The sequence below is a fragment of the Tenrec ecaudatus genome, chromosome 4 (assembly GCF_050624435.1).
Source record: "Tenrec ecaudatus isolate mTenEca1 chromosome 4, mTenEca1.hap1, whole genome shotgun sequence".
Classification (NCBI taxonomy): domain Eukaryota; kingdom Metazoa; phylum Chordata; class Mammalia; order Afrosoricida; family Tenrecidae; genus Tenrec; species Tenrec ecaudatus.
In genome coordinates this window covers 58584643-58612261 of record NC_134533.1, presented here as the reverse complement: position 1 = coordinate 58612261, position 27619 = coordinate 58584643, and the positions used below count along the sequence as shown (strand labels likewise).

Sequence of the window (27619 nt, the reverse complement as noted above, 5' to 3'; positions counted from 1 at the left end):
CACTGTCCGACGTCTCCCCTCACCCACTTTTCTGTTGTCCTTCCCCCAGGGAGGAGGTCACATGTAGATCCTTGAAATAGGTTCCCCCTTTCCAATCCACCCTCCCTCTACCCTCCCAGTATCACCACTCACACCACTGGTCCTGAAGGGATCATCCACCCTGGATTCCCTTTGCTTCCAGTTCCTATCTGTACGAATGTACATCCTCTCATCTATTTGGATTTGTAAGGTAGAATTGGGATCATGATAGAGTGGGGAAAGAAGTATTAAAGAACTAGAAGAAAGTTATATGTTTCATCCGTGCTACACTGCACCCTGACTGGCTTGTCTCCTCCCCTCGTCCCTTCTGTAAGAGGATGTCCATTTGCATACAGATGGGCTTTGGGTCTCCATTCCACACTCCCTTTCATTCACATTGATATGATTTTTTGTTCTGGGTCTTTGATGTCTGATACCTGATCCCATCTATACCTTGTGATCACACAGGCTGGTGTGCTTCTTCCAGGTGGTTTTGTTGCTTCTCATCTAGATGGCCTTGTGTTTATCTTCAAGGCTTTAAGACCCCAGATGCTCTATCTTTTGATAGCTGGGCACCATCAGCTTTCTTCACCACATTGCTTATGCACCTGCTTTGTCTTCAGTGATCAAATTACACGTATTTCAAGGAGGTTTATGTATAATGAAATTAAAATGTCTAAGATGCATCTCGCATAGGAAACCACTCCCAACATACCTATTTTGTTCCATTTGTAGGGAATGACCCATTTTCCGAATGAACGATAGCGGCCTGGAATCATCGGGGTGGCTTTCTAGGCCAGTGCCCCATTTTCCCCAAGTTGAGCTCTGGCCCGCTGCCTCTTCCTGCAGGTCTGGAGCCCAGCCTGAGCTCCTAGCCTCTCAACACCCGCCCTCCTCCCTCTCTCCTCCTCAGTCCTCCTGGAGAGCGGGAGTGGGGCAGGAGCCTGCCGAGAGGCCCCCAGAGAGGGCTCGGGTCTGTGTGTTTGTGTAGTAGCTCTTCAGAAGCTTCCCCTGCAGATGCCTGTTTATTGCCGAAGCCTCATCTTTGTCTTCAGCCTGAGAGCAAAGGGAGGTTCTTTGGAAAGATCCCTAATTGGCGCTGCTGTACCAATGAGCATGGCCGGCCTCCGGGGTGCATGCTTCCTGGCTCTGCCTCCCTCCTCCGATGGAAACCCTTCAGATCCAGGCCCAGAGGCTTCCTAGGTCTGGTTTTAGAGCTGCCTCTACGCTGAAATCTCTTAAAAAGGTAGCTAGGGGTGAGCAGGCAGCCAGTGAACTGACTTTTTCAAATGAGACAGATGGCTTGAAGGAAAGTGGCATTTCGGTGTCCATGGAAACCAACACCTTCTCTCCGCTCCTCCCTCCCCACTCTACTCCCCCCTTCTGCCACATCCCAGCCCTGCCCCTTCCTTCCTCCTGTGGTAGGCAAGGCCCTTCCTCGCCTGTTACCTGCTAATCCCATGGCGACCTTTACCTTTGGAAAGGGGGAAAGGGTGGGGCTTTTAGGGGCGGAGCTCAAGGAGTGGAACTGAGGTAGTTTCCAGTGACACTAGGCCTCCTTGGGGGTGGCAGAGAGCGGGAGACCATGAGTAACAGCAGAGGGAGTGGTCAGAGTTGGAAGGGCCACCTGTTCTCCTTCCTGCCATCATGGTTTACCTGTGGGAAACTGAGGCTCGGAGGTTTCTCCTCGCTGAGCAGAAAAACCAGAGCGATTGCTGGTTCAAGGTCACAGAGCAAGGTGGGAGTCAAGTCTGTTCTCCATTCCCTCCACCCCCCTTCCCATCAGGCTGTGGCCCAGGTGGGCAGTCTAACTCTGTTTCACTTATAGTCCACCTGCCTCCACCTGAGGACATGAACGCTTGTGGCCCTGGCCAGCCTCGGGGACAGGAGATTTGCCCCTATCAATCTTAACTCCTCAGAACCTTCCTTTCCTCCTAGGTTTCAAGCCCATCTCTCCAAAGAGCCTTTGTTAACAAGACAGACGTTATCCGGAAGGACGGTGTAGTGACGGGGATTCTTTTCTTTCGCTCTCAGCCATCTTCTGAAAACTGAACCTTGGGAGACGGAGGCAGGGCATGAGTCACTTGGGAATAGGTGGAGGAGGCCTCCAGGGAGGAGGCCGAGCCGGGTGCTGTGGGGGAGGCCGGGGAGAGCCAGATGACCCAGGCGCATCACCTCACCAAGCAGCTGTTGTGCTGGGGGCACCGGGGTGAAGCTGAACAGAGTGGAGCACTCATTTGGACCCTGGAGAGCGGAGCATTGGGGAGGCTCCCTGATGCCCACTCCTCAGGATGAAACCCCCTGCCCTCGAGTCGATGCACACTCGTAGGACGAGGTGGAATGGCCCTGTGGGTTTCTGAGGCTGACCCTCTATGGAAGAAGAAAGCCTCATCCTTCTCCTTCGGAGTGGCTGGTAGATTCCACCCTCTGACCTTGCAGTTAGCGACCGAACTCGTAACCTTCTACACCCCCAAGGCTCCTGCTCCTCGGGGTATGTGCTCGGGAGAGTCTCCGAGCACGGGAACACCAGCAGGGATGTGGTAGAGGAGGCCCTGCTTGGTATTGGGATAGGTCTTGGAAGGTGGGTTGGCCTGCCCATCAGGATGAGCAGAGGCTGTAGCTCAGGGAGATGCGGACAAGGGAGGGTATGCTGGGGGTGCCACATGGTGGGAATGTGAGGGCTGCATAGGGAAGCTGAGGCTGGGATCAGGCTGGCTCTGAGGCATGGAGTCCTGGGAGTGGGATGAGGGGGAAGGGATGGGTGGATTCCAGCAGGCAGTGGGAGCCAAGGTGGAGGAATGGTCAGAGCTACCCTACAGGCGACTGAAGCAGGGTGAGTTTGCAGCGGAGCTGGGCGGAGCTCCCTGCTTTGTGGGTACACACTGCCCAGACAGCTGCCGTTTGCTTGAACAAAGTGTGGTGGAGAAGGAGGTAGGAGAGCAGTAAATTCTGGACCACAAGCATGAACTCGACAGCCCTGCTTTTTGACTCAGTCTTCCCTGTGAAGGAGGGCCACGTGGTAGCCTTTTCTGTTGGGTAGCCCATTTGGGAACGCCCCAGGTAGTTGTCTGAGGGTGTGAGACACCTGTCGCTTACTGAAGCTTGTGCTGCTGACTGGACCTGCTCTGAGCATTGCTGGTGTGTGTAGAAAGCACAGAAGAGCTCTGCTCTTCACCACCTTGCTGTAGTCTGCTCCGGTTTCCCCTGTTACAGGATCGTACCCATTCCTCAAGGCTAGTTTGAGGGGTGTGGGCAGGGGAGGTGAGCGTGAGGGCCTGAGCCGGGGGCACCCAGGGGCTCAGGAGCAGGAGCAGCCTGTAGGCCTGCATGTGGGCGAGGCAGCATACTTGGGGCGGGGCAGGACTCCAGGCAGCCCTTTTTGGGTGAGCATTGTTTCTGTAGGCCTTGAATCTGTTGGCCATTTTGGGAGACTGTGATGCTCAAGATGCTGCACCACCAGCCCCCTGGGTCCTTCCCTGGGTTTCTGAGTTCAGCCTGTGGGAGAGGCTGGCTCTGACGGTGCTCTGCAGCTGGGAAGGTGTGGTCCACACCCAGCCTGTCCCCAGCCCTCTGGGCCATGGGAGCTGGATGATGGCTGCGTCCTGCTGGAGGGCTAACCTGGCAGGTGGGAGGCACAGCAACCTGCGTGCTTGCTCCTTTAACAATTGACCGGGCTGCTACGTGTACTACCTGTTCTGTCATGTGTGCTTCAGACACCCTTGCTTTGGGTGGGGGAATAACGTCACTCCCGCAAGCAGCAAAGGGCCACGTCTGGCGCCTGTGGGAGAAACTGAAGGGGTTCAGGGGTAGGGTGGGGCAGTGCCCTAAGATGTCTTTCATCCTCCCTCGCTCCTTCTTTCCTTCGTTTTTCTTAGTATTCGCATTCCCAAGGTGAGACTGAGTTGGTCCGTGGCTTACATGATCATTCACGGCCACTCGAGACGCCTGGAGGACCCTTGTCGGCAGCACGCGGTCACTGACAAACCGAGGGTTTTCAGAATTGCTGTCAAACCCTGGACAGCCCACTTGCTTTCCCTGCACCTCTTGGACCTCCTCTGTACCAGGGGAGTGATGGTACCCATTGGTACAGGAAGCCTGTGGGGGACGTGTGCTGCCAGCCTGCCATGCTCTGCCCAGCACATAGGTGGCCTCTGCTCCAGGGTCCAGCCCTGCATTAGCCCACAGGAACCCCCATGTGGGCAGGCGACATCTTTGCCGCAGGTCTCCCTCATCAGGACTGTTCCCCCAAATGAATTGTCCCCTTAAATAGCAACTCTTTAAGAAAACCGTCCAGTAAGAGCACCGGGGCTCTACTACCCTGAACGACTTGGGATGTCAAGACAGGAATCCTTGCATACCCCACCCCACTGAGTGCTTGGCTTCTCCCGTGCCGGGTCCAGCCTGGCTCTGCCCACTGGAGGAGATCCGCCGCGTGACTTCCCCATCTCAGTATTCCATCCTTACTCGTTAGTCCAAGCTGACTCTCTTGGATTGGGAAAAGATGAACCCTGAGTGGGAGCCAGAGTCCAATTCCTAGGGGCCCCTTTATGCCTCAGGACTTCTTGACTCAAGACGGAACTCCGGCCCCCAAGGCCTCTTGCCTTCCGGAGTGTGGTCAGCCTCTGCTCCCACGGACGTGGCTGCTCTCCTCCGGCTGGGTGCCCTCCCCCTCCTCCCCTCCCCCTCCTCAGTTGCAGGCAGGAATCGCATTTCACTCTGAGTCATCTGACTTCCTCAATCTCACGTCCTATGTCCTATAGCCCTTTCTTCTCCCAACCATTGGAAGCCTGGGCGTTTCACGCACGCATCTGACCCGGCCCCACTTCCCTTTCTTGGTCTCTGACAAGTGTCAGAGGAAAGGGTTCCTTTCTAACAGTTCGCACATCATTACTTCATGGATCATTCATTCCCCATCCAAGACAGCTGGAGGAGCCTCTATTGGAAGCACGCGGCCACGGACGAACCGTGGGGTTTCAGAATCGCCACAAAACCCTCGACAGTCCACTGGTGGGTTCGTAACCTCGCCAATCTCCTCTGCGCAGGGGCAGTGATGGTAACGATCGATTGCCCAGGAAGCTGTGGGGGCCATGGGTGGTCACTGATGCATTCGGCCATCGCTCTGGGAATTCGGGCAGTCTCCAGTCCTACAGTGCTTCCCCTCTCTTCTGCGAGACAGGGTGCCCAGTGAGTGCAGCCCAGAGCTTCTGTTCTGGGCAGCAACTGTGAGGGTCATTGGCTGCCCGCTGGTGGGTGCTCAGCTCTGCCCCTAATCAGCGAGACCCAGGGGTTGCTGGGCTGACTTTAGCTCTAGGTTGAGTTTCTCCCACCAATGTGTTCTTTCACGTCCATCCTTTCAGCATCCTGTTTCCTTCTTTTTGCTTCATGGGCTTCTCGTGTACATCTGCTTTGCTATCTTTAGATACTCCATCGCCCATCCTATTTCAAGTTGAGTCCTCTAAAATATGGCCCAATTACTAACGGAAAGAGGCTGGGCACGTGACAATGCAGAGAGTCTGCTTCCATTCACATGTAAAGAAAATGCTGAATGTGTGTGTCACGTTGTACAAGAGGCTTCAAAATGTTCACAGAAAAATCCCAATATCCTTCCATTCCATTTTCCCACAGCTTCTTGAAGCCCCCTCATCTAGACCTATATGTGCACAAAATGTGGTGGAAACCAGGGGGTAATAAGCAACGAACAGTAGTCTTGACCTGTTTCTGAAACTCGGCCGATGGGGCCTGGAGGAGGGAGAACCTTTTCTATATACTTCTGTGCTTTTGATTTTTGAACCCAGTGAATGTATTTACTTATTCATAAGACAACAACAGCAAAACCCTCAGCATGGAGTGAATTCCAACTCCTAGTGACCCTCCAGGACAGAGAGAACTGCCTTCCAGGACAGAGAGAACTGCCTTCCAGGACAGAGAGAACTGCCTTCCAGGACAGAGAGAACTGCCTTCCAGGACAGAGAGAACTGCCTTCCAGGACAGAGGAGAACTGCCTTCCAGGACAGAGAGAACTGCCTTCCAGGACAGAGAGAACTGCCTTCCAGGACAGAGAGAACTGCCTTCCAGGACAGAGAGAACTGCCTTCCAGGACAGAGAGAACTGCCTTCCAGGACAGAGAGAACTGCCTTCCAGGACAGAGAGAACTGCCTTCCAGGACAGAGAGAACTGCCTTCCAGGACAGAGAGAACTGCCTTCCAGGACAGAGGAGAACTGCCTTCCAGGACAGAGAGAACTGCCTTCCAGGACAGAGGAGAACTGCCTTCCAGGACAGAGAGAACTGCCTTCCAGGACAGAGAGAACTGCCTTCCAGGACAGAGAGAACTGCCTTCCAGGACAGAGAGAACTGCCTTCCAGGACAGAGAGAACTGCCTTCCAGGACAGAGAGAACTGCCTTCCAGGACAGAGAGAACTGCCTTCCAGGACAGAGAGAACTGCCTTCCAGGACAGAGAGAACTGCCTTCCAGGACAGAGAGAACTGCCTTCCAGGACAGAGAGAACTGCCCTGGGGCTTTCAGGATGGTGATTTTTCCCATGTTTTTCATGTTTGTTTTGTTGGACTCATGCAAACCTTGGGTCAATGTTGCACTTTACTACTAATCCTTTTTATTTAATTTTTGTAAATTATCTTATTGGGGGCTCCTACAGCTATTATAAAAATCCATACATACATCCCTGCATCAAGCACATTTGTCCATATCTTGCCATCATCATTTCCAAAACATTTTCTTTCTACTGGAGCCCTTGGTATCAGCTCCTCTTTTTCCCCACCCTCCCATTGTAAACCCTTGATACTTTTTACATTGTTTTTATTTTCATATTTTAAACTGTCCACTGACTCCTTTCACCCACATTTCTGCTGTTCAGCCCCCTGGGCGGGGGTGAGGGGGTGCATGTCAATCATTGCTGTCAGTTCCTCCTCTTCAAGACGGGAAATCTTGACAGGAGCAGCACCTCATCTTTCTCCCACCGAGTGGCTGGTAGGCTTGAGCTGCTAATCTTGTGGATGGCAGCTCACTGTGTAACCAACTATGTCACCAGGGCTCCTGATTCGTAGTAACCCCCAAAGCAAAACCTACTGCCATTGATTCAGTGCCCACGCAGAGCCCCTCTGTAGGACAGGATAGAACCGTGCTCGTTGGTTTTACAGAGCCGTTACTTTCTCCCACAGTTTTCTCTGATAGTTTTGAACTCTACACACCTTTATGGTTAGCAGCCCAACGTGTAACCACATATACAAAATGGGGATATGTATGAATTATATGTCAATAAAATGGTTTAAGAAAGAAACTAAATCAACCTTAGAGGGGGAGTGACCTAAAAAAACAAAAACTGGGTATAAGCAATTAACAATAGTGTTGACCCGTTTCACAGGTAACCATGATTTAAGACACAATAAATAGGGAATTCTGATTGGCTAGTTTAGAATGATGTAGGGTTATGAGTTGGGCTTCAAGCTGGCGTGGTTGGCAGTTCAAAACCACCAACAGCTCCTCCGGAGAGACTGGACTTTCTACTTCCGTCATCAGGGACAGTCTTGGAAACCCACAGGGGATCACCATGAGGCACCATGGAGTTTGGTTTGGTTTTGAGTTTAGAATTAAGAAGCTCTGGTGGCGTTCTGCATTGGGCTCAAACCCACCAGCTACTCCGTGAGAGAAAGACAGGTTTTTTGGCTCAGATAAAGACTTAACGGCCGTGGAAACCCACAAGGGCAGTTCTACTCTGTCTGCCAGAGCCTCTATGAGTGAGAATTGGCATGATGGCAGAGATCTTGGTTGCTTGAATGTGAGTTTAGAATTCATGAGGCTGAGTGGAGGCAGGGCTCTGTGTCCTCCGGTCATATGGAACTCAGTCCTCAGGTGTGATCTGGGGCCAGTCCCAGCTGCTTAGCCTTCTCTAGAAGCTGGCCCAGGCCCAGCATATAGTGGAGCGACAGTAAACAGGACTTCCTCTCTTCCTTTCTGTCTCCCGTCTCTTGAACGCTTAGAAGTAACGAGCTTGTTTGGCTGTTTGTGATCATAGGAGTCGTTGAAGGTGGAAGAGCATGGGGCAGCTAACCAAGAGCCTGGAGGTTCAAGTCCACCAGGTGGCCCCTTGGAAGAAAGGCAGGGTGGTCTCCTTGGGGGAAAACCAGCCACTGGAAAGCATATGGAGCACAACACAAGGGCCTGCCAGGAATCAGAAGCAATCGATGGCAGTTGTTTTTGCTTGCTTGTTTGTTTTGGTTTGTTAGAATCTCGGATTATGGATAGCCGGGATTCAACAGGAGCCCTGGTGGTGTAGTGGGCTACTCACTGAGCTTGTTAACCAACAGGGTCAGCATTTCGAACTCACCAGCCATTCTGAGAGAGAAGGATGCCTCCTGTTTAGAACCAGCTGCCCCTAAATCAGCCTGGCCTGCCTTTCCCAAGAGCTTCTCTCTCTCTCTCTCTCTCTCTCTCTCTCTCTCTCTCTCTCTCTCTCTCTCTCTCTCTCTCTCTCTCTCTCTCTCTCTCTCTCTCTCTCTCTCTCTCTCTCTCTCTCTCTCTCTCTCTCTCTCCTCTCTCCTCTCTCTCTCCTCTCTCTCTTCTCTCTCTCTCTCCTCTCTCTCTCTTCTCTCTCTCTCTCCTCTCTCTCTCTCTCTCTCTCTCTCTCCTCTCTCTCTCTCTCCCCTCTCTCTCTCTCTCTCTCTCCCTCCCTCTCTCCTTGATGGAGATGTGGGTTGTGTGCATGGACGGGGTGTCCGGCGAGGCCTTTGCACCTAGACTGGCCAGGACTGACCTTCCAGCTCTGCGACTTTGAGCTCTAATTCCTGGAGCCTCGGGTTCCTCCTCTGAAATTGAGGGTATGGTGCCCAGCCCCCGTGGGGCTGGATGAAACAACCCCACAGCGCTCGCTCGTAGCTCTCCATCCCTGCCTCACAGCATGGCAAATGAATGGCAGCTGGAAATACACTTCAGAGCCGAAATGGCTTGCTCAAGGTCTCACAGCTTCCAACCAGCATGGCTGGGACTCAAGCCCAAGACTCAGGAGCTGGCTGACGCACGGGACAGACTACTTCTCCCCTCCCTCCATTCCCTGCTTTTCCTGCTGCTTTGCATTCAGTCCTTCCAGGCCCAGCCTGTGACTGAGTGCTCTTTCCTGGCAGGTGGAGTGGGGACCGATGGAGGGGCAGGAAGTGGGGCGCCTCCAGCATCCTTTCTTCCTTAGGATTCCCATTGGTCCAGCGGGCCCTCAGACCCAACCTGGCCTGTGTGCCAGTCCACACCGAGCAGGGAGGAGCCAGACAAAGCATGCCCTGAGGGAGCATGGGCACTTCCCTTTCACATTTTACTTCTTTTTAAAACAAAGGGCAATGCTGTAAGAGAAAGAGCAAGGGAAATACCTGCCTGGATTACCCCTGAGGCTCAGTCACTGTCTGAGCCCAGCTGCTGGGAAATGGAGAAGCCCGTCCTGGCAGGCAGGCTCTGGGACAGCGTGTGACTCGGTGACATGGGGCGCTCTGTGCGGGTCGTCGAGCGAGGCCTGTGCTGGGATGGGATGCTTGACTTTACACCCCTGCCAGGACAGCTGGAGTCCTGCCCACCTCCAACCACCCCTGGGGCTGCTTCTCTTCCCACCACAGTGTGATTGGGAGATTTGCCCCAATCTCAGATCCGGGCTGCAGCCGAGCTGATTTTCCAGCAGGTGTGGGAAGCTCCTTGCTTCCATCTCATGTGGAGTCTCTGTTGGTCCCAGCTGATGGCTGGGCCTGGCTTGGGCTTGGCCCACTGTTGCTAGAGCTTGTGGCTGTGCAGAGCTCGGTGGTGGTGCTGCACCCGCTCCCTTGTGTGGTCTGCCTGGGCCTCGTGCTGCCAGGCTCTGGTCGGGGGTGACATCGGAGAAGGGCCTATCAGTGTGTTCTGGCCCATAGTTTTTATTGCCAGGTCAATTGCCCCACCTCTCATGCCTTTGTAAGTCTTTTAACACATACCTAAAAGTGAAGCCCGCCCCCCCCTCTCCCAATGGAAATAAAAACAATCATTTTGCTCAGTGATTGATTCGGTCTCCTGGTAGTCCCAGGTGTGTCAGAAGGCACTGCCCTCCCCATGGATTTCAGTGGTCCAGTTTCTGGAAGCAGATCACCAGGGCTTTCTCTCAAGGGCCCTCTGGTAGACTCGAACTGTCTACCTTTCAGTAGCCAAACTGTCCACCTTTCAGTTAGTAGCCAAGAGTTGGTACTACCCAAGGACTCCAGGCCTTCTAATCCAAGCTCACTGCCACTGACGTCAACGCTGGCTCCTGTGGACCCCACAGGACAGGGCACTGCTCCCCCTCCCCCCCCCCGTGGGTTTCTGAGACTGCGTAGAAAGCCCTGTCTTTCTCCCTTGGAGCAGCTGGGGGTTTCGAATGGCTGAGCTTGCAGTTAACCGCCCCCTGAGGAGTCCCTGGACTGTACAGATGATCCGTGCTCTTGGCTGCTCACTGAAAACTGGGGAGGAGGGTGGGGGGCTCGAGTTTGCCCAGAGGTACCTCTGGAGAAAATCCGGTGAGCTGCTTTGGAAACCCCAGCTTTTGAAGACACTGTGTAGCAAGTCTGTCCCACTCTGACTCATGGGCCACCGTGAGTGAGTGAGAAGGGACAGGACAGCGAGCAGGCAAGCCTTTTATCGGGAGGCCTGGGATAGCCCATCTGTGAGCGCTGGCCCTGTGGGTAGCAGGCGATGTGATGCGACATGATAACATTATTGAGCTGTGTGCTAAGTGCCTTGGGGTCTGTCTGGTTAGGTCAGGATCTCCCCGGAGAGGTGATCCAGCAGTACAGATGACAGCAGAACACCTGTCTAAGGCTGACAGATGTCCCCTGGCTGAAATAAAAAAGGGGGCCGATGTGCTGTTTTCACTCATGAAGACACTGAAGACCAGGAAGGAAACGTGCTGAGGGTGCACTTGGGGTGCCCAAAGGTGCCACCTCTCCTGTCTGAACCTCTTCCAGGACGGTGGGAGCTGCGGAGTCTCGCCACCTCCCTCTGGTAGGTGTGAGTGGCAGCCCAGGTGGCCCAGGTGAGGACGGCAGTGTGCGAAAGGCAGCACAAGGGGCCGACCGGGCATTAGACGCCATGACCTTGGGGTGCCAAGTTTGGGATCTCCCTGATCCTCAGCTCACATCGATAATGGGGCAGTGACCCTCCAGCTCCTGGAGGGTGTAGACAGCTGGGTAAAGTCACACAAGCCCAGGAGTCTGGCCCGTGTGCTCGGCACATCTGTGCTCAAACAGGATCTTTCCTCAGCCCTTCCACCCCTCCCCCTGTCACTTTTCTGTTTTACTTCCTCATCTTGCAGAAAGAGTTGTTTCAAGTAACCGCCTGGATTTTTTTTCAGTACTACTTTGAAGTCAGTGAAAATCATCTCCAATTTCCTCCTTTCTCTTCTCCCCTTTCCTAGTGGGCATGGCAGAGGGAGGCCTGAGTCCCAGGCTGGCTTCCCTGCCAGGTGTGGCTGGCCTGGCCGTCTTCCTTGTCGTTTTTGGTTTCAGCATCTCCCTCTACCAGGAAGGGCACCCATCCAGGGCCTTGCAGGGGGCCCCCGCCTCCCTTGTTGAGACCTTGCTGCCCCGTGCTTCTGGTTTCCCTGGCTGCCTGTCCCTCAGCTTGTCTTCTGGGCAGCCTTTAGCCATGATCCAGCCACTGTGCTTGAGTAGTGTTGTTCATCAGGACCTTGTTGATTTTGAGTGGCAGTGGCTCCCCTTGAACGAGCTTGTCTACAAAGAGGGCTGCGGGGAGGGCTTGGAAGGGTCTGTGGGAGGCTTACCGTAGCAGGAGGGGCTGAGGATCCAGCCCTAGGAAGGGGTCAGGTGGCCTTTTACACCCCCGACCACCAGTCTCTGCTCGGTGGGCCATGGCTGCCAATCCCACGCAGCCCTCCATCTAACCAGAGAATGAGTCCTTCCCGGGACTGTCCATCTTGGAACTTAGCCCAGCTGAGAATGCATGCACTTCCTGTAGTCCAGTGCCCGCTGCCAGAGAACAAAGATACACCCAGGAACCAATCTTGGATCCTACACTCCCTTTTCCGGCAGGGGAGGGGCAGAAGTAGAATCTGTAATCGACAAGGAAGGGAGAGAAATCTGAGTGCTATTAATAAGAATAATACCACAGACAGCATTTCCCTAAAGACACATCTTGGGAGAGGAGGAGGAGTGGGGACTGGAAGCACAGGGAGGAAGTGGGGTAAACGAGGCTCCGATTCCCCAAACAAAATGTGTATCAAAATGTGTCGGATGGAAAACACTCTGTCCATCCTTCCCCACCTTAACAATTAGACACCTTTGTAGAGATGCCACTGATCCCTTCAAAAAGAACGAAAGAAAGACAACGACGTAAGTTGCTTTTGTCCAATGCTTACTATGCCTTTCAATGGCATCGTCACTTTCATCACCAACCTCAATTTGCAAAGCAGGAAACTGAGGCATGGGGGCAAGGGGTTGGTGAAGCCATTTGCCCAGAGTCACACTGCTAGTCTCCGGGAGAACTGGGGTTGAACCCAAGCAGAGGGTTCCAGCGGCGGCGAGTTGTGCTCAGCCACCCACTCTGAGGCTGACGAGACCGGCAGGTCTCTGCGCCGAGCACTTACCTGAACTGGAGCAGTACGTCATAGCATGATGTCATGTTATCTTCCCAGCCCTACGAGGTCGGTGTTAACAGTGGCCCCATTGCCAGGGAAGACCCAGGTTCCCAGAGGTTGTGTGGCTTACCCAGGACCACGTGGCTGATAGGTGAGAGAATTGGGATAGGAACCTGTTTGCCTAATCCCAAAGCTGGGGCTGCTGTCCACCCCCTGACTGACCTGTACCCTTGGCTTGTTTTATTAGGTGTTCTCACCTGTTGCTTGCAGGGGGGTGGGGTAGGGTGAGGAGAGACCTGCGCCAGCATCCTGAGCCTCTTCGCTCTTCTCCTGGGAGCCTCCACCCCTGCCGAGGGTGGGCTGCCGAGGGGCTGGGTGTGAGGCTCTGAACTGGTCTTGGGTGCATTTCAGTTGAACAAGACTTCAGTGCGTCTAGACCTGGGTGGATTCCTTCAAAGGAAGCACACAGAGCGCCTAGTGGCGCCAGATCTGGTTCTAAGGGCTTGGGATTCCTTCACAGAGGTTCCCTGTCTCTGGGGTTGGGTGTGAGCACATCAGAAAGGAAGGGGTCCCCAAGGGTTCTCTCTAATTTCTTGCAACCCACGGGACCATGAAGGTCCACAGGACACCTTTCCTGTTCAGCCCACGTTGGGTTCACAGAGGGCAGGAGACCTCGTGCTTCTTTCTACGCTTGGGATTGGGATGGGAGCGTGTCTGACAGGAGGCAATGATCTTCATTGCACTTGTCTAGGAGAAGCGGAGTCAATGGTCAATCCTTGTGGACTGGTCTAGTCTTGCCCCCTCCATCCCACTGTGAAGGAACCCAAAGCAAAGCCTCCATGAGCCCTCGTTTCCCAGATGCTGGTCTCCACAAGACCCCCGGGTAGGTAGGCGCTTCTGTACCTGAGACCTAGGCAGACCACTTGGTTCAATGGGCTGTGGAATTCTATTCCAGGATGTCCGGCTCCCTTCGCCCTCCCATTGAAGGCTCACCAGGAGCCTTCCCCGGAGAAGCAGAAGCAGATGCTATCAAGGCCACCAGCCTTTCAGCCTCTGACTCGAGGCAGCAGCACCGAGCCTACAGCTCAGGCTGATAGAATGTCACCCATGCGGATCGGCCTGTTTGTCACTGGGCACAGGTCCAGCAGGGCGTGGGTTCGATAGTGAGGAGGATGGTGATGATTGCAGGGTCTTCCCAGGTGGCTGTCTGTGTAGCTCACCAGGTATGCAGCAGGCCCATCTCTGCTGTGCTGGGTGTTGGCATCCAGGAGGATTCCTACAACATCATCTTGGAGGGAAAGGCCAGGTGTGCTGGGTCGTTTGGGCCTAGAGTCGAATACTGCCAGACAGCAGGGCCTTTCAAGTGTCTTCTCTGAGTCACCGATTCCTCACAACTGAGGAGTCACTCAGATAAAGTAAGTCCAGCCTTTCACGGTGCTGGTGACCTGCTCCGTGCCCACTCCAGTGAGAACTCCTGGATGTGGCCCATCTCCACCCCACCCCCACCCCACACTGAAGGGTGCACTAGAGAGAGCATGCGTGTGTTTGGGCAGTAGGCCCGCCAGCCTGTTGAGCAACATATGTTGACTTCTCTGGGTCTGGGTAGTGGCTCTTCTAGAGCTCAACTTTCACACCTGTGCTAGCTTTTTCCTCCTGAGATTACCTCTTGGGTATTTCGGCTTTGTAAAGAAAACAAGTCAGAGGAAATCATTAGAGATGTCTTGTAACACTGACATCCATTTTCCAAGCAGGTGTGTAGACATGTTCTGCAGAAACAATATGCTGCAACCCAATCATCTGGGTGTCCACTGGTTAGCTCATTTGATGGGGCAACTTGGCCATGACCAAGTGGTCTGCGCTGAGGGTTATGCAGCACGGTGGGCCTTTTATACCTCAGGTCATTTGACAGATGGCATCTTTGGTGACTGGCCTTCCAATTGTACCCAACTCAATTTGCTTGATCTCTTACACTTAGAAATTGTGATCCCTTACCTTTTTACTAACCTTCCTAACCGAAACCTGCCACCCACAGTGACCCTGTAGCACGGAGCAGAAAGGGTTTCTGAGGCTGCAGATCTTTGCAGACATGGACTGCCCCATTTTTCTTCCAAGGAGCATCAGGTGGCTTTGAACCACTGACCTTGGGCGGAGCAGCCCAGTCACTTCCCCATGGCACCACGGAGCCTTCCATTGGTAGGAGAGCAGCCAAAGAAAGCCTTCTTCTCCAGACCCTCCTGACTCTTCCAGGGACGCCCTGGCATGGAGGTGGGAACCACCCCTAGGGTGCCGCGGGATCTCGGACAGGAGGGTGTATGCAGCAGTCTCGCTGTGTCTTTCTTCACATGCAGAAGATATGGATGCCCAGAGAGGAGTTCTCTGTCCCTTTCGCCTGACTGGGTCACGGGCCACTCCGTAAACACGCACAGGCACAGGCTAGAGCTGTAGGGGAGACGGAGACAAGAGAAGGCTGTCATGGGAGATCACGGAACCGGCACTAACGACGGGGCCTTTGTTTTTAAAGGAACATGGCGACCTGTGCGTGGCTCCTTCAGGAAGGAGAAGTGTAACCATCATGATGCCTAGGAGTCGAGTAAGTAGCTCCCACTGGCGGATCTCTTTTAAGCCATCGAGTAGCTCTTGGGGGGCAGGGGGGGTGGGACTCTAAAAAAATCATTTTATTAGGGGCTCCTACAACTCTTACCACAATCCATACATACATCAGTTGTGTAAAGCACCATCTATACATTCATTGCCCTCATCATTCTCAAAACATTTGCTCTCGCTTAAACCCTTGGCATCAGCTCCTCATTTTACCCCCTCCCTCATGAACCCTTAATTGATGAATAAAATAATTTATAAATTATTGTCATAGCTTACACTGTCCAACGTCTCCCTTCACCCACTCTTCTGCTGAGGCAGGATGTTATGGTTAGAAATGTGTGGGGTGCCCTTTTCTTCAGTCCAAGTGAACGTGACCCCCAGTTGAGGAAAGACCCCTGGTAGAAACATTGGTTTCTGTGCACATCTGGGTACATTAGAGAAACAGATCCACAGAAACCCATACGTATAAGAGAGTTTTATATAAAGGTGAAGTGCATATCAAGAAAACATCCCAACCCAGTGCTGCCCAAACCCACACGTCCACCATTAACCCATATGTCCGACACCAATCCACAAAGGCCTCCTCCATCTCACAAAGCACAAGCAATGATGCTGACTGCAGGAGGAAAGCCGAATCAGTGAACGTGTAAGCATCTGAGCGCTGGCAGGGTCTCCACACGGCTGCTCCAGCACCCAGGGCTGCATCGGGGAAGGTCCATGTGGCTTCTCAGGATGTCTTGTAGGAAGTTAGACTTGCCAGCTGAAGCAGGAAACTGGCTAAGGCAGCTGCACCCTGGTCCCACATCCAGAAAGCAAGAGACCCAAGAACTAGAAAGGCGAGGCTCACTGAACCATTTATCCCTTTGCCCTTCAATTAACCCCCCATGTGTTTATCGGCCAGGTTGGCACAATAAACTTTAACTAACGCAGCTTCCCTCGTTGGTCCTTGTTGTCTACAACCTCCTAGGTTACACAGCCTCCCTGAGGCGGAAGCAAGGAAAAGGAAGGGTTGAGACTGAGACTTGTTTGGGGAGGTAGAGGACCCACCCTACCCCCTGGCATTTCGGCCCCTCTTCTTCTAAGCCAGACGAGCCACTCAGCTGCTCTGTTTTCCAAGTCTCGTCTCTGATGCTCTTTGGGCCTCTGCTGGCCCAGATCAGGGCCAAGGCAAGAATCTAGCCAGACTGCATGCTGGAGAAAGTGAATCCAACGCTCCTTAGACCATTTGTCCAAGATTTTTCTTTTAAATGAGATTAAGTCATCTGTATCTGCTCGGACCCCATTCTGTGGGGACACACTGTTGAAATCAGGTCTGGAGATCGCCAGTAGCCCTGGCGTAGTGGTTCCGAGCTGGGCTGAGAGCCACATGACCGCAGTTCAGACTACTAGTAGCTCCTCAGAAGAGAGGCTGGGCTTTCTGCTCCTATCAACAGCGACAGTCTCCGAGACCCACTGGGGGTCGCCGTGAGTCAGCATTGACTCGATGACAGTGAATTTGGTCGGTTGATTTAAAGCCATTGGAGGCATAAGACCTGGTGGGCAAAAATCAATAATGGGCTTTTAAATAAAAGAATTTTTAATTCAACTTTTTGCGAATCAGGGAAAGATTCAACAATTCACACGCAGTTTGTTTCACACCACTGATTGCAGTTCCCACCGTGCGACATCACGTAGCCCACTTCCTCCTTGTGTTTTCAGTTTCCATTCCTCCTCCTTGCCCTACCTGAGCTTTGTCCTTGGGTAAATGCCACCCTTTGGTCTCCAATGGTGGCTCGGTCTTAGGTCTGTATGCCTCCGTAGAGTGACGGTCCCCTTCTAGGCCTGTAGCTTATTTGGTTGAAAATTGAGCCCCGTGCTGAGATCAGTTCAGAGGGGATTCCCTGGAGGCCTAATCCAGGTGTATTTCCTCTTCGCTTTTTAAAAAATCTGAAACCATTAAAAAATTGGTCAGAAGGGAGACCAAATGATAAGATACTACATTTTAAGCTGACAACACCTGCCGTAATCAACTTTAGGGTGCTCTTTGCCTGATAACAAGGCTAATTACATCCTTCACTACGGTCAGAGGGGATTCCCTGGAGGCTTAATCCGTGTGGGGACCCTGCAAATGGATTGGGGCCTTCCACTGTCATTCGTAGCTTTTGGCAAACCAGGTGTGCACAAAATAAGCTCTGATACCGTTCCCTCCCTCAGACTTGGATTTTATTATTTACAATCCCTGGATCACACAGGCTGAAGTTCTTTTTTGCGGGTTGCCCTCGTGGTGTACTGAACCCACCTTCTCTCTTCCTTCCCTGGCTTCAGCTTCTGCTGCCTGTGTCATGTCCTCTATAGAGCCACAAGAGACCCACCGCAGATACCCATTCGACCCGTCACTCTGGTTGGCCTTCAAGCCCTTCCAGTCTGACTGCAGCTTCTCTCCTGCCTTATTTTCTGCTTCTGCTCTGTGTCCTGGCTCAGTCCCACAACTCCTGGACCAGGGCACACATTCTGAACACACTGTTTCTGTGAGACACCTCTCACTTTCCCAGGCAAAGTGGGCGCCATCTCCTCTGCCCTCCGACACACTTGGTTCCTGCCTCAGCTATACCACAGGCCGCAGTTTGGGCTCATCCACTGTCCAGCTCACCCACCAGCCATAGGTGCCTCCAGGAACTGGCCTCTCACCTTCTTGCCCAAGCAGGTAGCCTCACTCCAACCAGCCCCAAGACCTGCCATTCCCCAGGGGTCAGTAGCTGCCTGCTGACTGAAGGAGTTGCACCCCAAGGCCTGTTTACAGGTGTTACAGTTAATGAATGTCTCCTGCGAGCTTTGCACTCTGGGAGGGGAAATCATCCTATCATTTATTTTATAGACGTGGAGATTGGGGTCTGAGCAGTCATAGAACTTGCCCCAGGTTGTGGACTAACGAGGCCCAGGACTCCCATCTTCGGTATCTCTTTCTTGTCTGGTCTCTGTAATGCCAAACTTGATAATTAAAGGGGACCAAAGAGATTATTTAGAGCAAACCTCTCATTACCAGATAGGGAAACTGAGACCTGGCCTGAAGATACTTTCTCAAGGGTACGTAACTTGGCGCCCAATGCAGACGTGGGACACAGGCTCTCGTTCTTCCACGTCGCTGCCCTCCTTCTGTGGACCGCAATCAGAGGACCCTGGGCGAGGACGAGGAACTTGGAGAAAGCACTGAGCCAGAGAGCGCATAGAGGTGAATGGAATGGGCCCAGGCCTTCTGGAGTGTCCTTGGAAACGTGAGGCTGGACCAGGGCCTGAGTTTGGTTGAAGGAGGAGAGCGGGTCAGGGCAGAGCCTTGGGGGCCAACCTCAGAGGCTGTAGCCTGAGGTGACACCCTGCTGGAGGGCAGCGGGTGGGCCTGTCTGGGTCTTCTGAGGCTGGCCACCTGGAGATGAGGAAGTGAAGTTGAGGGGTGTCCGTGCAGATGAGGAAACGTTGAGGGCACCCAGAGGAAAGCTGCTTCACTAGTTCTGACTCTTAGTACCCAGGGAGGCCCGGGCACGAGCAGCCTGCTGCGGCCTGAGAATGTCTTGGAATGGCGCAGACTGCAGAGCTGGGCTGGGCACCAGGAGTGAATCCCCTCATGTCTAAAGCGTGCGTGGGCCGGGAAGTGTGTGCATTTCTGCCTGGCTCAGTCCTATTGCATCCAAGGGAACAGGTTTGTTTCTGACTAGCCAGCCTTCCAGCTGGCCTGTTCCCCAGCCGCCCCAAATCCCGGGTCTCTCCTGGATCATTCATTCAGCCGTGGCTTGACACCGGGCTGGGCGGGCCTCACATTTCTCTCCTCCTCTTTGTAGTGCCTTGGCCTTACAGACTGAGAGACTGGGGCTGACCCCTGGCCCCAACGCCACGGGCAGGTTGAAACCTACAATTTGCCCAAATGACAGAGAACGTGTTGGAACTCAGTTGGCACCCTGCACTGTTTTGCAGAGCATCTCCAGACCATAAACTTTTCAGGGCCAGGAAAGTGGGTCAGGCCCTGTCGTTCACATGGGCGCCTGGCTCGCCCGCCTCTCTCACTTTAGGTTTTTACGTGAATCATTTCCTATTCCTCAGAAGTGCCCGTGGGCTTACTCCCATGTTGCAGATGAGCACGTTGACATCCACAGGATATGAACAGGCCATGGTAGCTGATCGCCACGATCACCGTATAACCTCCCCCCTCCCCAGGGAGACGAACAACAGAAACGTGGGTGAAGGGAGACAGCGGACAGTGTAAGATATGGCAATAACAATATTTTATAATTTATCAAGGGTTCACGGGTGTGAGAAGGTGGGGCAGGGAGGGAAAAGAGAGGAGCTGGTACCAAGGGCTCAAGTAGAAAGAAAATGCTTTGAAAATGATGATGGCAACATATGCACAAATGTGCTTTGCACAATGGATGGATGGATGGTTATACGGACTGTAAGATCCCCTAATGAAATGATAAGTAAAAAAATAAATTTTTATTTAAGAGTTTGGAAGGTGAAAAAACTAAATTAATAAATTAACTTGCCAAGGTGAAGGGCTGAGCTAGGGTACAACCTAAGGCCTCTTGTTTATAATTTCCTGGTCTCTCTACCGAGCTCTGACCACATGCAGATCTCTAAAGTGCCTCTCACAGAAGAGGTGCTCAGTAAATATTTGCTGAGTATGTGGACTTTGGCTTTTTTCTTTTTTGGCCACTCTTGACCGTCAGCAGATCCACTGTGACCACATTGGGAGCACTACCCTGTGAAGTAACAGTATTTGAATTTCATGCCCCGATAAGAAACCAGTGAGCCCTCTTTTCCCTCAGCATTGCCTTTGGAACTGGGTCATGCACACTGAATAATTAATTCCTTGACTCTTACTCAGAGCTTCCTCCTCCTGAGGTGGAGGTGATGTGTGAGTCAGACGTTGTTCTTCAAAAGGCCCCTGGCAGAGGTCCAGCCAATTGTTTGCTATCATAAACCATCAGATTAGCCCTTTAATTGCCTGTGGCCTATACAGATCCAGGGGGTTAAACCCCTCTTCCCTGCAGGCCATATCCAATGGAGGACTGAGGGATCTCGCTGCCATCGAATCAATTCCGACTTGCAGCACCCCCATAAGACAAGGTAGAACTGCCCCCTGAGAGTTTCTGAGACTTGTCGCTCAATTTACAGAAGTAGAAAGTCTCGCCTTTCTCCTGTGGAGTAGCTGGGGGTTTCAAACTGCTGGCCTTTGTGTTAGCAGGCCCAACACGTAACCACTATGCCAGCACAGGTCCAAGGCAGCAGGGACAGTGGTGAGTTATCTTAGATACTTAAGGTGTAGTAGGGATGGGGGGGGACTTACCTTTTCCCTGCCCCTGACCTCTGAATTTGAGAGTGTGTGGTCAGGCCGAGAGAAAAAGGAAACAGGAGTCTTGTCAGACCCGGAAGGCATGCACCAGGTAGGAGAGGCGGTTATCAGAACATCGCCTGGGTCAGATCCTTCCCTATGTGACATTTGGGTTGTGTTTCGTATATAGTCTCCAGGGGATCCACCTGGCCTCATTAGAGCAACCTAATTAGACTCTGGAGGTCAACAGAGTTGAGTGGGAAAAAAAATAGGGCTGGGCCCAAAAGACCCACATTCTCCTCTTGGTGTTCACAGATCAGCTGTTTGACCTTGGATAGGCCAGAAACTTAGCGGCTCCCTGAGTACTTCCTGGGGAAATCAGGGAGCCTGGAGAGTTGGGCTGCAGGGAGCTTAAAACAGCCTCTCAGACTTCTGTGGGGTCAGAGCTGAGCCGAAGCCCATTTAGCAGCCTCCTCCTCCTCCTCCTCCCCCTCCTCTCCCTCCTCCTCTCCCCCCTCCCCCTCCTCCCCAGCTTGCCTATGTAAGCACTTTCCTTCTGGCCTTGGTAGTTTTGCCACCTTGCCCTGCCCCGCCCTGAGATCTGCCAGAGCACAGATAAGCACTGCCAATGCCTGCCCCTGCCTCTTGCATGGGAAAAAGCATCGAGTGTGGACCGTGTAGGAGACCGAGAGACCAAGCTGATAGGGGAAGGAAGGGAGAAAGTCCTTGGGAGGGAAGAAACCAACCGGGGTGAGTGGGTCACTGTGATAGGCAGGCTCTTGGTGCTCCGCTGGAGCTGGGCTCGGCTGAGTTGGGCTGGCCTCATGGCAGCACACAAACCCTTAGGAGCACGGCCCACGCTTACCCTCTCCTGCACAGTCCCTGGGGTCAGGGTGACCTGACACGGGACAGCTCCGCGGCAGTAAGGGTGGTAGTGTTGGGGAAAGTCTATTGAGCGAGAGCCAAGAGATGCCCATCCGATAATGAGTTAAAAAAAGGGAAAGAGCTAGGGATTTCCAGTCTCAGAGTTTTAAAGCTCCAAAGCTTTTACCAGTCACCAAATCCCATTATATTTTGTGAGTCAAGACACTGAGGCTCAGAGACACGGCACTCACACTCCAAGAGCAAGCTGGCACAGCTCCGAGCCGGAGCCCACGTCTCCTGACTCCCAGTGGAGAATCTCTTCCCTCCGAATCGCGTCACCTCCTCCCAAGACCCAGCTTCTCTGGTGGACCCTGAACTGGAGTCTTAAGGAGTGAGCAGGGCCCCACTGTTCCCGCCTCGCTGTTTACCAAGCGCTAATAAAACTTGGGCGCAGCGGCACAGAGATGTTGCGGCTCCTTGTGTAGGCTGTTTGACTTGTACTTAGTGACTTCGCTTTGTAGAGTCAGCATGATTCTGTTTTATGGTGTGCCTTGGGGTGAAAGAGTAATTCAAGACAGAAAATGAAGGCTGTGACAGCCCAGCCTCGGCAGCAGTGACCTCTTGCAGTCGGCCATGCAGATAAAAAGCACCTGGGTGTCGTTGGTGAGCAGGCTTTGATTAGGAAATCTCTCTCGAGGGCCTGGCTGAGGGCAGCCTGGTTGGCCCTTGGTCTGAGAGGACTCTTTGGCTTAGAGGCTGGCCACCTATTGCCATGTGCAGGGCATGTGGCCCAGAATGGGAGCCACTTCCCTTTTCCTCAAGATCCCACTCTAGTGGGGTCAACACTTGCTATGGAGAGGAAGTGAATGCCCTGGTGCCCGCTCGCTGGGCAGGCACTGGGCTTCTGCATGGTGCCACCTTGTGTATGCCTCCCTCCACGCACCTCTCTGAGGTGTGGGCATGGCTCTTACCTGTACTGAGGAAATGGGACCATTAGGGACAGGTTAACTAGCATGCCGGCATCGCATAAAACCTGGAACTCAAATTCGGGATGCCTGCCTCTTAAGCCCTTTCTCCTTCGGTCCCCTTTGCACAGAGAGGGTAGGCTGGGCTTTTCTTGGGGACTCCAGAGTGCCAGGCCGTGGGCTGGGTTCTGGGGATACAAAGGTGGGTAAGACTCCTGGGAGCTGTGTCCTGATGATGAGACAGACAGGTTACGTAGTCATGTGTCACCTAAGTGTCATCCTGGAGGGACCTGCTAAATCCTCGGGGAGAAGGGAGCAGCCCCCAGGGAAGGCTGCATAAAAGAAGTGCTCTCTCAGACTTGGGCCTTGAAGGCTGAGTAGGAGATTTCCCATAAGAGGGTTCTCTGGGTCAGGGGCGTGGTGGTGGGCAAGGAATTTCTTTCTGTGCTGTGGGGGAAGGGGGTGCAGGCATCACTGAGAGAGAAGCTGGAGGGGATGGGGTTGGCAGCAGATGACAGAGGGCGGTCAAGTGCATGTGCAAGTAGCCGGAAGCAGCAGCAGTGGAGACCTGCAGAGGTTCTCCAGAAGGCAGCTCCCAGGCACCTGAAGGCTGAAGATGTGGGAGGGGCTCATTTTCAGGCAAGGCCTTGTGGCTCACGCACCAGTGGAAGCAATTGTTGATGGAGCAGGGAGCTGGGGTAGGACAGGCCACTCTGACGGTTTCATATTTAACATGTCTCAAATTCCTCTCACCAAATAGGCGGAGAGCAACCCCCTTGTGAGTTCGTGTGCAGACTGTCTCTCTGGGGACTGCCTTCATCCCAGACAGGGGCCATAGGGCAATTCCGCAGGGGCGGCACTTGGAAAGACCAACCCCAGGACAGGGCAGATTTTTATTTTGTGTTTCGTTGTTTGCTTTCTAGTGATCCCATCTGTCCTTTGGTCCCTTCATTGGGACTGAGCCTTGTGAATGGTTTTATGCGATCTTTCTCTCGGGGTTTGTTCGTTCCCACATTTGCATATCTTAGTTTCTGATTGCCATTTATGGTATCCCCTTGAACTTATTACCGTCTTCATTTTTTTTTAACTTTTTATGGTGACTTGGGTGGAAGCAGGAGCCCTGGTGACATAGTAGCTATGCATTGGGCAGTTAACCGCAAGGTCAACCGTTCAGAACCACCAGCCCCTCCTCGGGAGAGAAATCGGGCTTTCTACTGCCGACAGGAGTTACAGTCTTCTGCTCCATCCTACGGGGTTGCGATGAGTCTGAATCCAGTAGATGGCCTTCTGCCCTGCCTCTCCTCTCCCTTTCTGCCGGGTGGTTTGGCTGCCAGTGGAGCCACGGGGGCGAGCCCATTTCTAAATCAGAGCGGGTTGGAAGGTTCCACCCTGTCAGACCAGGAACCCTGGTCTTTAAAAAAATCATTGATAATAATAAAAAACAATGCGTGTGGGTTCACATTCCCCCCTCGATGCAGGACCCACTCATGCGCTCCCTTTCAGAGCCATTGGCAGAGGTGCCCCGCCATTTTGCTCTGGTCTTCGGGTCATGGAGGCTGAGATTCACGTGTCTCAGCAGTCCAGTGGAATGATGGTTTCCTTGTGTCTTTGAATGGTCTCTGCTCTCCTTTCGGCACAGGGGAGGCCAATTGCGGCACCTTTGATGGCAGCGTATCAGTTTTAAAAGTCCAGTTGCGAGGCACCCCAAAGTAGGAGAGAGAGTATTTCTTTGTGGGCCGTGTTATACCAGTTGCCTTTGGTGTACCCCAAGATTGTGGTCCTGACCCATGGGCCCAGCAACTCAGGTGCTCAGTGCTGGCTGAGAAGTGCTTGGTAACTTTTGCTTTCGGAGTGTAGATGTGTGAGTGGTTTGAAAGAATGGCATTTGCAAGGCAAAAGTAGGAAGGAAGTAGACTATTTGCCACGAGGGTGAATTCCCAGGAGCCTCGTAGCCAGGATGAAAATAAAAAAATAATAAATCCCATTTTTACAGAGAGTCCTCCAGGAATGAGGATTTTCTCCTGGACAAGGTCATAACTCCGTTTAATGAACACTTGGCTGAGCTGTCCCCCGAGAGCTCCCTTGAGAAACGCAGCTTTGCGCCTGCATTGTCCCTCCTGGAGAGATGCGGAGAACTACAGTGGACAGTGACTGGAAGGGAAGAGCTTCCTGGTCTCCGAGCACGGCCCCATCATTTTAGTGCCTGGGTTGCCGTTCTTTCTCAGGAATGAAAAAAATGCTTTCTGGACAGTTGCTATGTATTTTAGTGAACTTGTTTTTCAGAATGTAAGCCCAAGTTCCAAGTCATTAGCTTAGTGCCTTCACTCAGCCCACACAGATTTGCTGCGCTGTGATTATGGGAAGCAGCCTCCTCAGCCATCAGGGGAAACTCCTTGGCTGGATTCGACCAGCTGTGAGTCCGTTGGCGAGCTGGGCCGTTTTGAGGGGTATTCTGGCTCACTGAATGGCTTAGGCGCTGGCTGGGGTCTAAAGGCCGGAGCCAGCATCTCTGATCTCTCAGGAGTGCGGACGGACGTTGAGTACATTCCCACCCCACCCCCACCCAAGAGAACTGGGCACCCCCTTCACACCTCCATTGTCCTTCCACTCCACAGCGGAGCACTCCCCTGCCAGTCCTCGAGGGGGAAATGCATCTTATCAAGTCAAGAATCTCCTCAAAATTACTCTCAGCAAGTGAATGTGTTTTAGGAACCGGTTCTATCAGAGAGGTCTTTATTTACTGTCTTATCAGAAAGGTCTTTCTTTATTTACTGTCTGAACCCTTACTTGGTTTTATGGATCTTTGGGAGGAATGGTTCCCAGGAGACTCCGGTTGCTCTGCACAGCAAGGGAGTGGGGCCAAATGGGTCTCTCATCTCCCTCATCTGCTCAGATGCCTGAGGAACCTCTTGAGAGCAGCATATTTGACATGGGCAGGGAAATTCTTCTGGGCAGCGCCCTGGTGGAAAAGTGCTTTCTCAGCGCTGTTTGTCACTGTCTGTTCTATATAGCTCACTCTCCTGAGGTGAGAACTGTGTCCACGCAGTGACCAGTGTCAGTTGAACGATTACTGGAATGCACGAATGGCCAGCAAATAGATCCTTCGGTTTTCCCAGACCCAATACCAAACTCGCTGCCATCTGACCACCAGCAACTCAGAGCAAACCCCTGTGGGTTTCGGAGACTGTTTGCAGGGGTAGGAAGCCCAGTCTTTCTCCCTCAGATCCGCTAGTGGTTTCCAACTGCCGACCATCGGGATCCCAGTCCAGCTCCGGTGGGAAGCCAACAAAGGAAGTGCATGGGGCTGTGAGCTATCTGGGTTCCGCCATCCTCCTCAGAACAGTCCTCTGGTCTTTGTCACGGAGGGAATCTGTGCATACACGAGGACACCTCCACGCTAGGGCCTGGCGAGAAGACCGGCTGAGCTTTGATCTGCATGCGGACATTTCCCGCCTCAAGACTATGTTCAAGGTTTAAGACGAACAAGCCTCCCTTGTCAACACCACCACCACAAATACTGGGAATACAAGTGTTGGCAAGGATGTAGGAACATTCAAACCCGCTAGCACCGATGGGAATGTCAAATGGTGGAGTCACGGCAGGGAGTCGCTGACCATTTCTCCAAAGATGAAACTTGGAATTTCCAGATGACCCAGCCATTCCAATCATATCTATCTATCTATCTATCTATCTATCTATCTATCTATCTATCTATCTATCTATCTGTCTGTCATCTATCTATCTGCATCCCACCAAATGGAAAGCCGAGATGCGAGAAAAGACTCACACTAATGCGCCTACTGGCACGATTCACAGCAGCCTGACGATGGAAGCAAGCCCGGTGTTGAACAGATGAACAGAAAGACAAAACATGTATCCACACACCGGACTATCACTTAGCCATAGATAGAAGTGAAAACTGACACAGGCTCTGCCATGGATGAGCCTTGAAAATACTGTGCTTAAGTGGAACACGAGAGGCCTTCAAAAAGTGCCTGGAAAAGTACGTGATCTTTCCATTCCGTTTTCTTCCCCGTGAACTTTCTGAAGCCCTCTAGTAAGCCAGACACACACGGGAAACGATTCCATCATCCCATATATATGAAATATCCAGAGTAGGCAAATGCATGGAGACAGGAAGCCAATTAGTGGTTGCTGGGCTTGGGGAAGGGAAGGAGGAGGAACTTTTTTGCTTCAGAGGTTCAGCGCTTCTGGTTTGGGTTGATTAAAAAGTTTTGGAAAAAGAGAGTTGCTAAAATTGTGAGTCTAATTAATGCTACAGATCTGTAGGATTAAAAGGGCTAATTTCATGTCATAAATAATTTAACACACACACCAAGTCACAAAACGAAACAATAAAACCTTTAGGAATGCTGGTCCTGGAGGAAGCCAGGGTGGAGTCCATCTGCTGACCCCCTGCTGGCCCAGTCCACCCCCACTTGGGAAGGTGTGCCATCCTTGGACATGTCGCCAAGGACCCATCGCTGGGTGACCTTGCTTGGTTCCTGCTGCTTCTCGAAAGCGTGGGGGATTTTATGTTCAAATCTCAGATCCTGGCATCCCAACTGTGTTGACATGGCAGGAGGCTTTGGACAGCCCATTCGTCTTTTCTGACTCAGGTAGGGCTCACCTGTCTGCCCATGCCGGTGCATATACCTGCTCATAAAGACTTTATGCAGTTTACCGGCCTCTTGAGGAGACGAGTCAGGAGGGTAGACAGCTGTGTGGCTGGCAGGACGGATAGCTTAATGGAAGGAAATGGCCGCCTACCTGTGGGCTCAGTACACCTGGCAGCCACCAGCAGTCCATCAGCAGAGGCATGTGTGGTGCGTGCTATGATGGGTTGGCTTGCATATCTATGGAGATGGAGTCTGATGAGGGAGGGCTGCCTGGCGGGAGCCTGAAGAGACCCAGACAGGGAAGTCAGCCTGTAGAGTGAGGGTGTGTGGGGGGACCCTGGGGTTTGTGAATAGGAAGAAGGTGATGCTCATGGGTTGAGAAAGGGGGAGGATGGGCTGTGGAGACTGGTTAGGTGGGTCACGTGCTAACTCAGACCAGGGTTGACCAGCCCCTGAACAGAGAACACCATGTATTCAGAATTTTGTGTGATGTCCTTGAATCCCACCCCGACCCCCACCCCCCACCAGCTGTTATTTCTCATCTCCCATCTCCTAGACACACAGCTGGCAGGCCTTGGGAGGCGCAGCCTCTGGCACTGAGGGCTCACATCTCAGTGAGGCAGGCAGACTCACACATAGCTCAGTAATATGCATATGTGAAA

The 27619-nt window shown here is 52.8% G+C and overlaps 1 protein-coding gene across 4 annotated transcripts in view; it reads left to right on the top strand.

Moving 5' to 3' along the window:
• MICAL2 (microtubule associated monooxygenase, calponin and LIM domain containing 2) overlaps window positions 1–27619 on the top strand; it is a 227099-nt gene that overhangs the window by 8730 nt on the left and 190750 nt on the right. For 3 of the 4 annotated variants that reach the window (XM_075546057.1, XM_075546054.1, XM_075546056.1), the window contains exon 2: window positions 15131–15199. The exons of the other annotated variant lie outside the window; for it this stretch is intronic. The gene's annotated coding sequence lies outside the window, so the exon portion shown is untranslated. The remainder of the gene's footprint in view (window positions 1–15130; window positions 15200–27619) is intronic. 4 annotated transcript variants of the gene reach the window in all.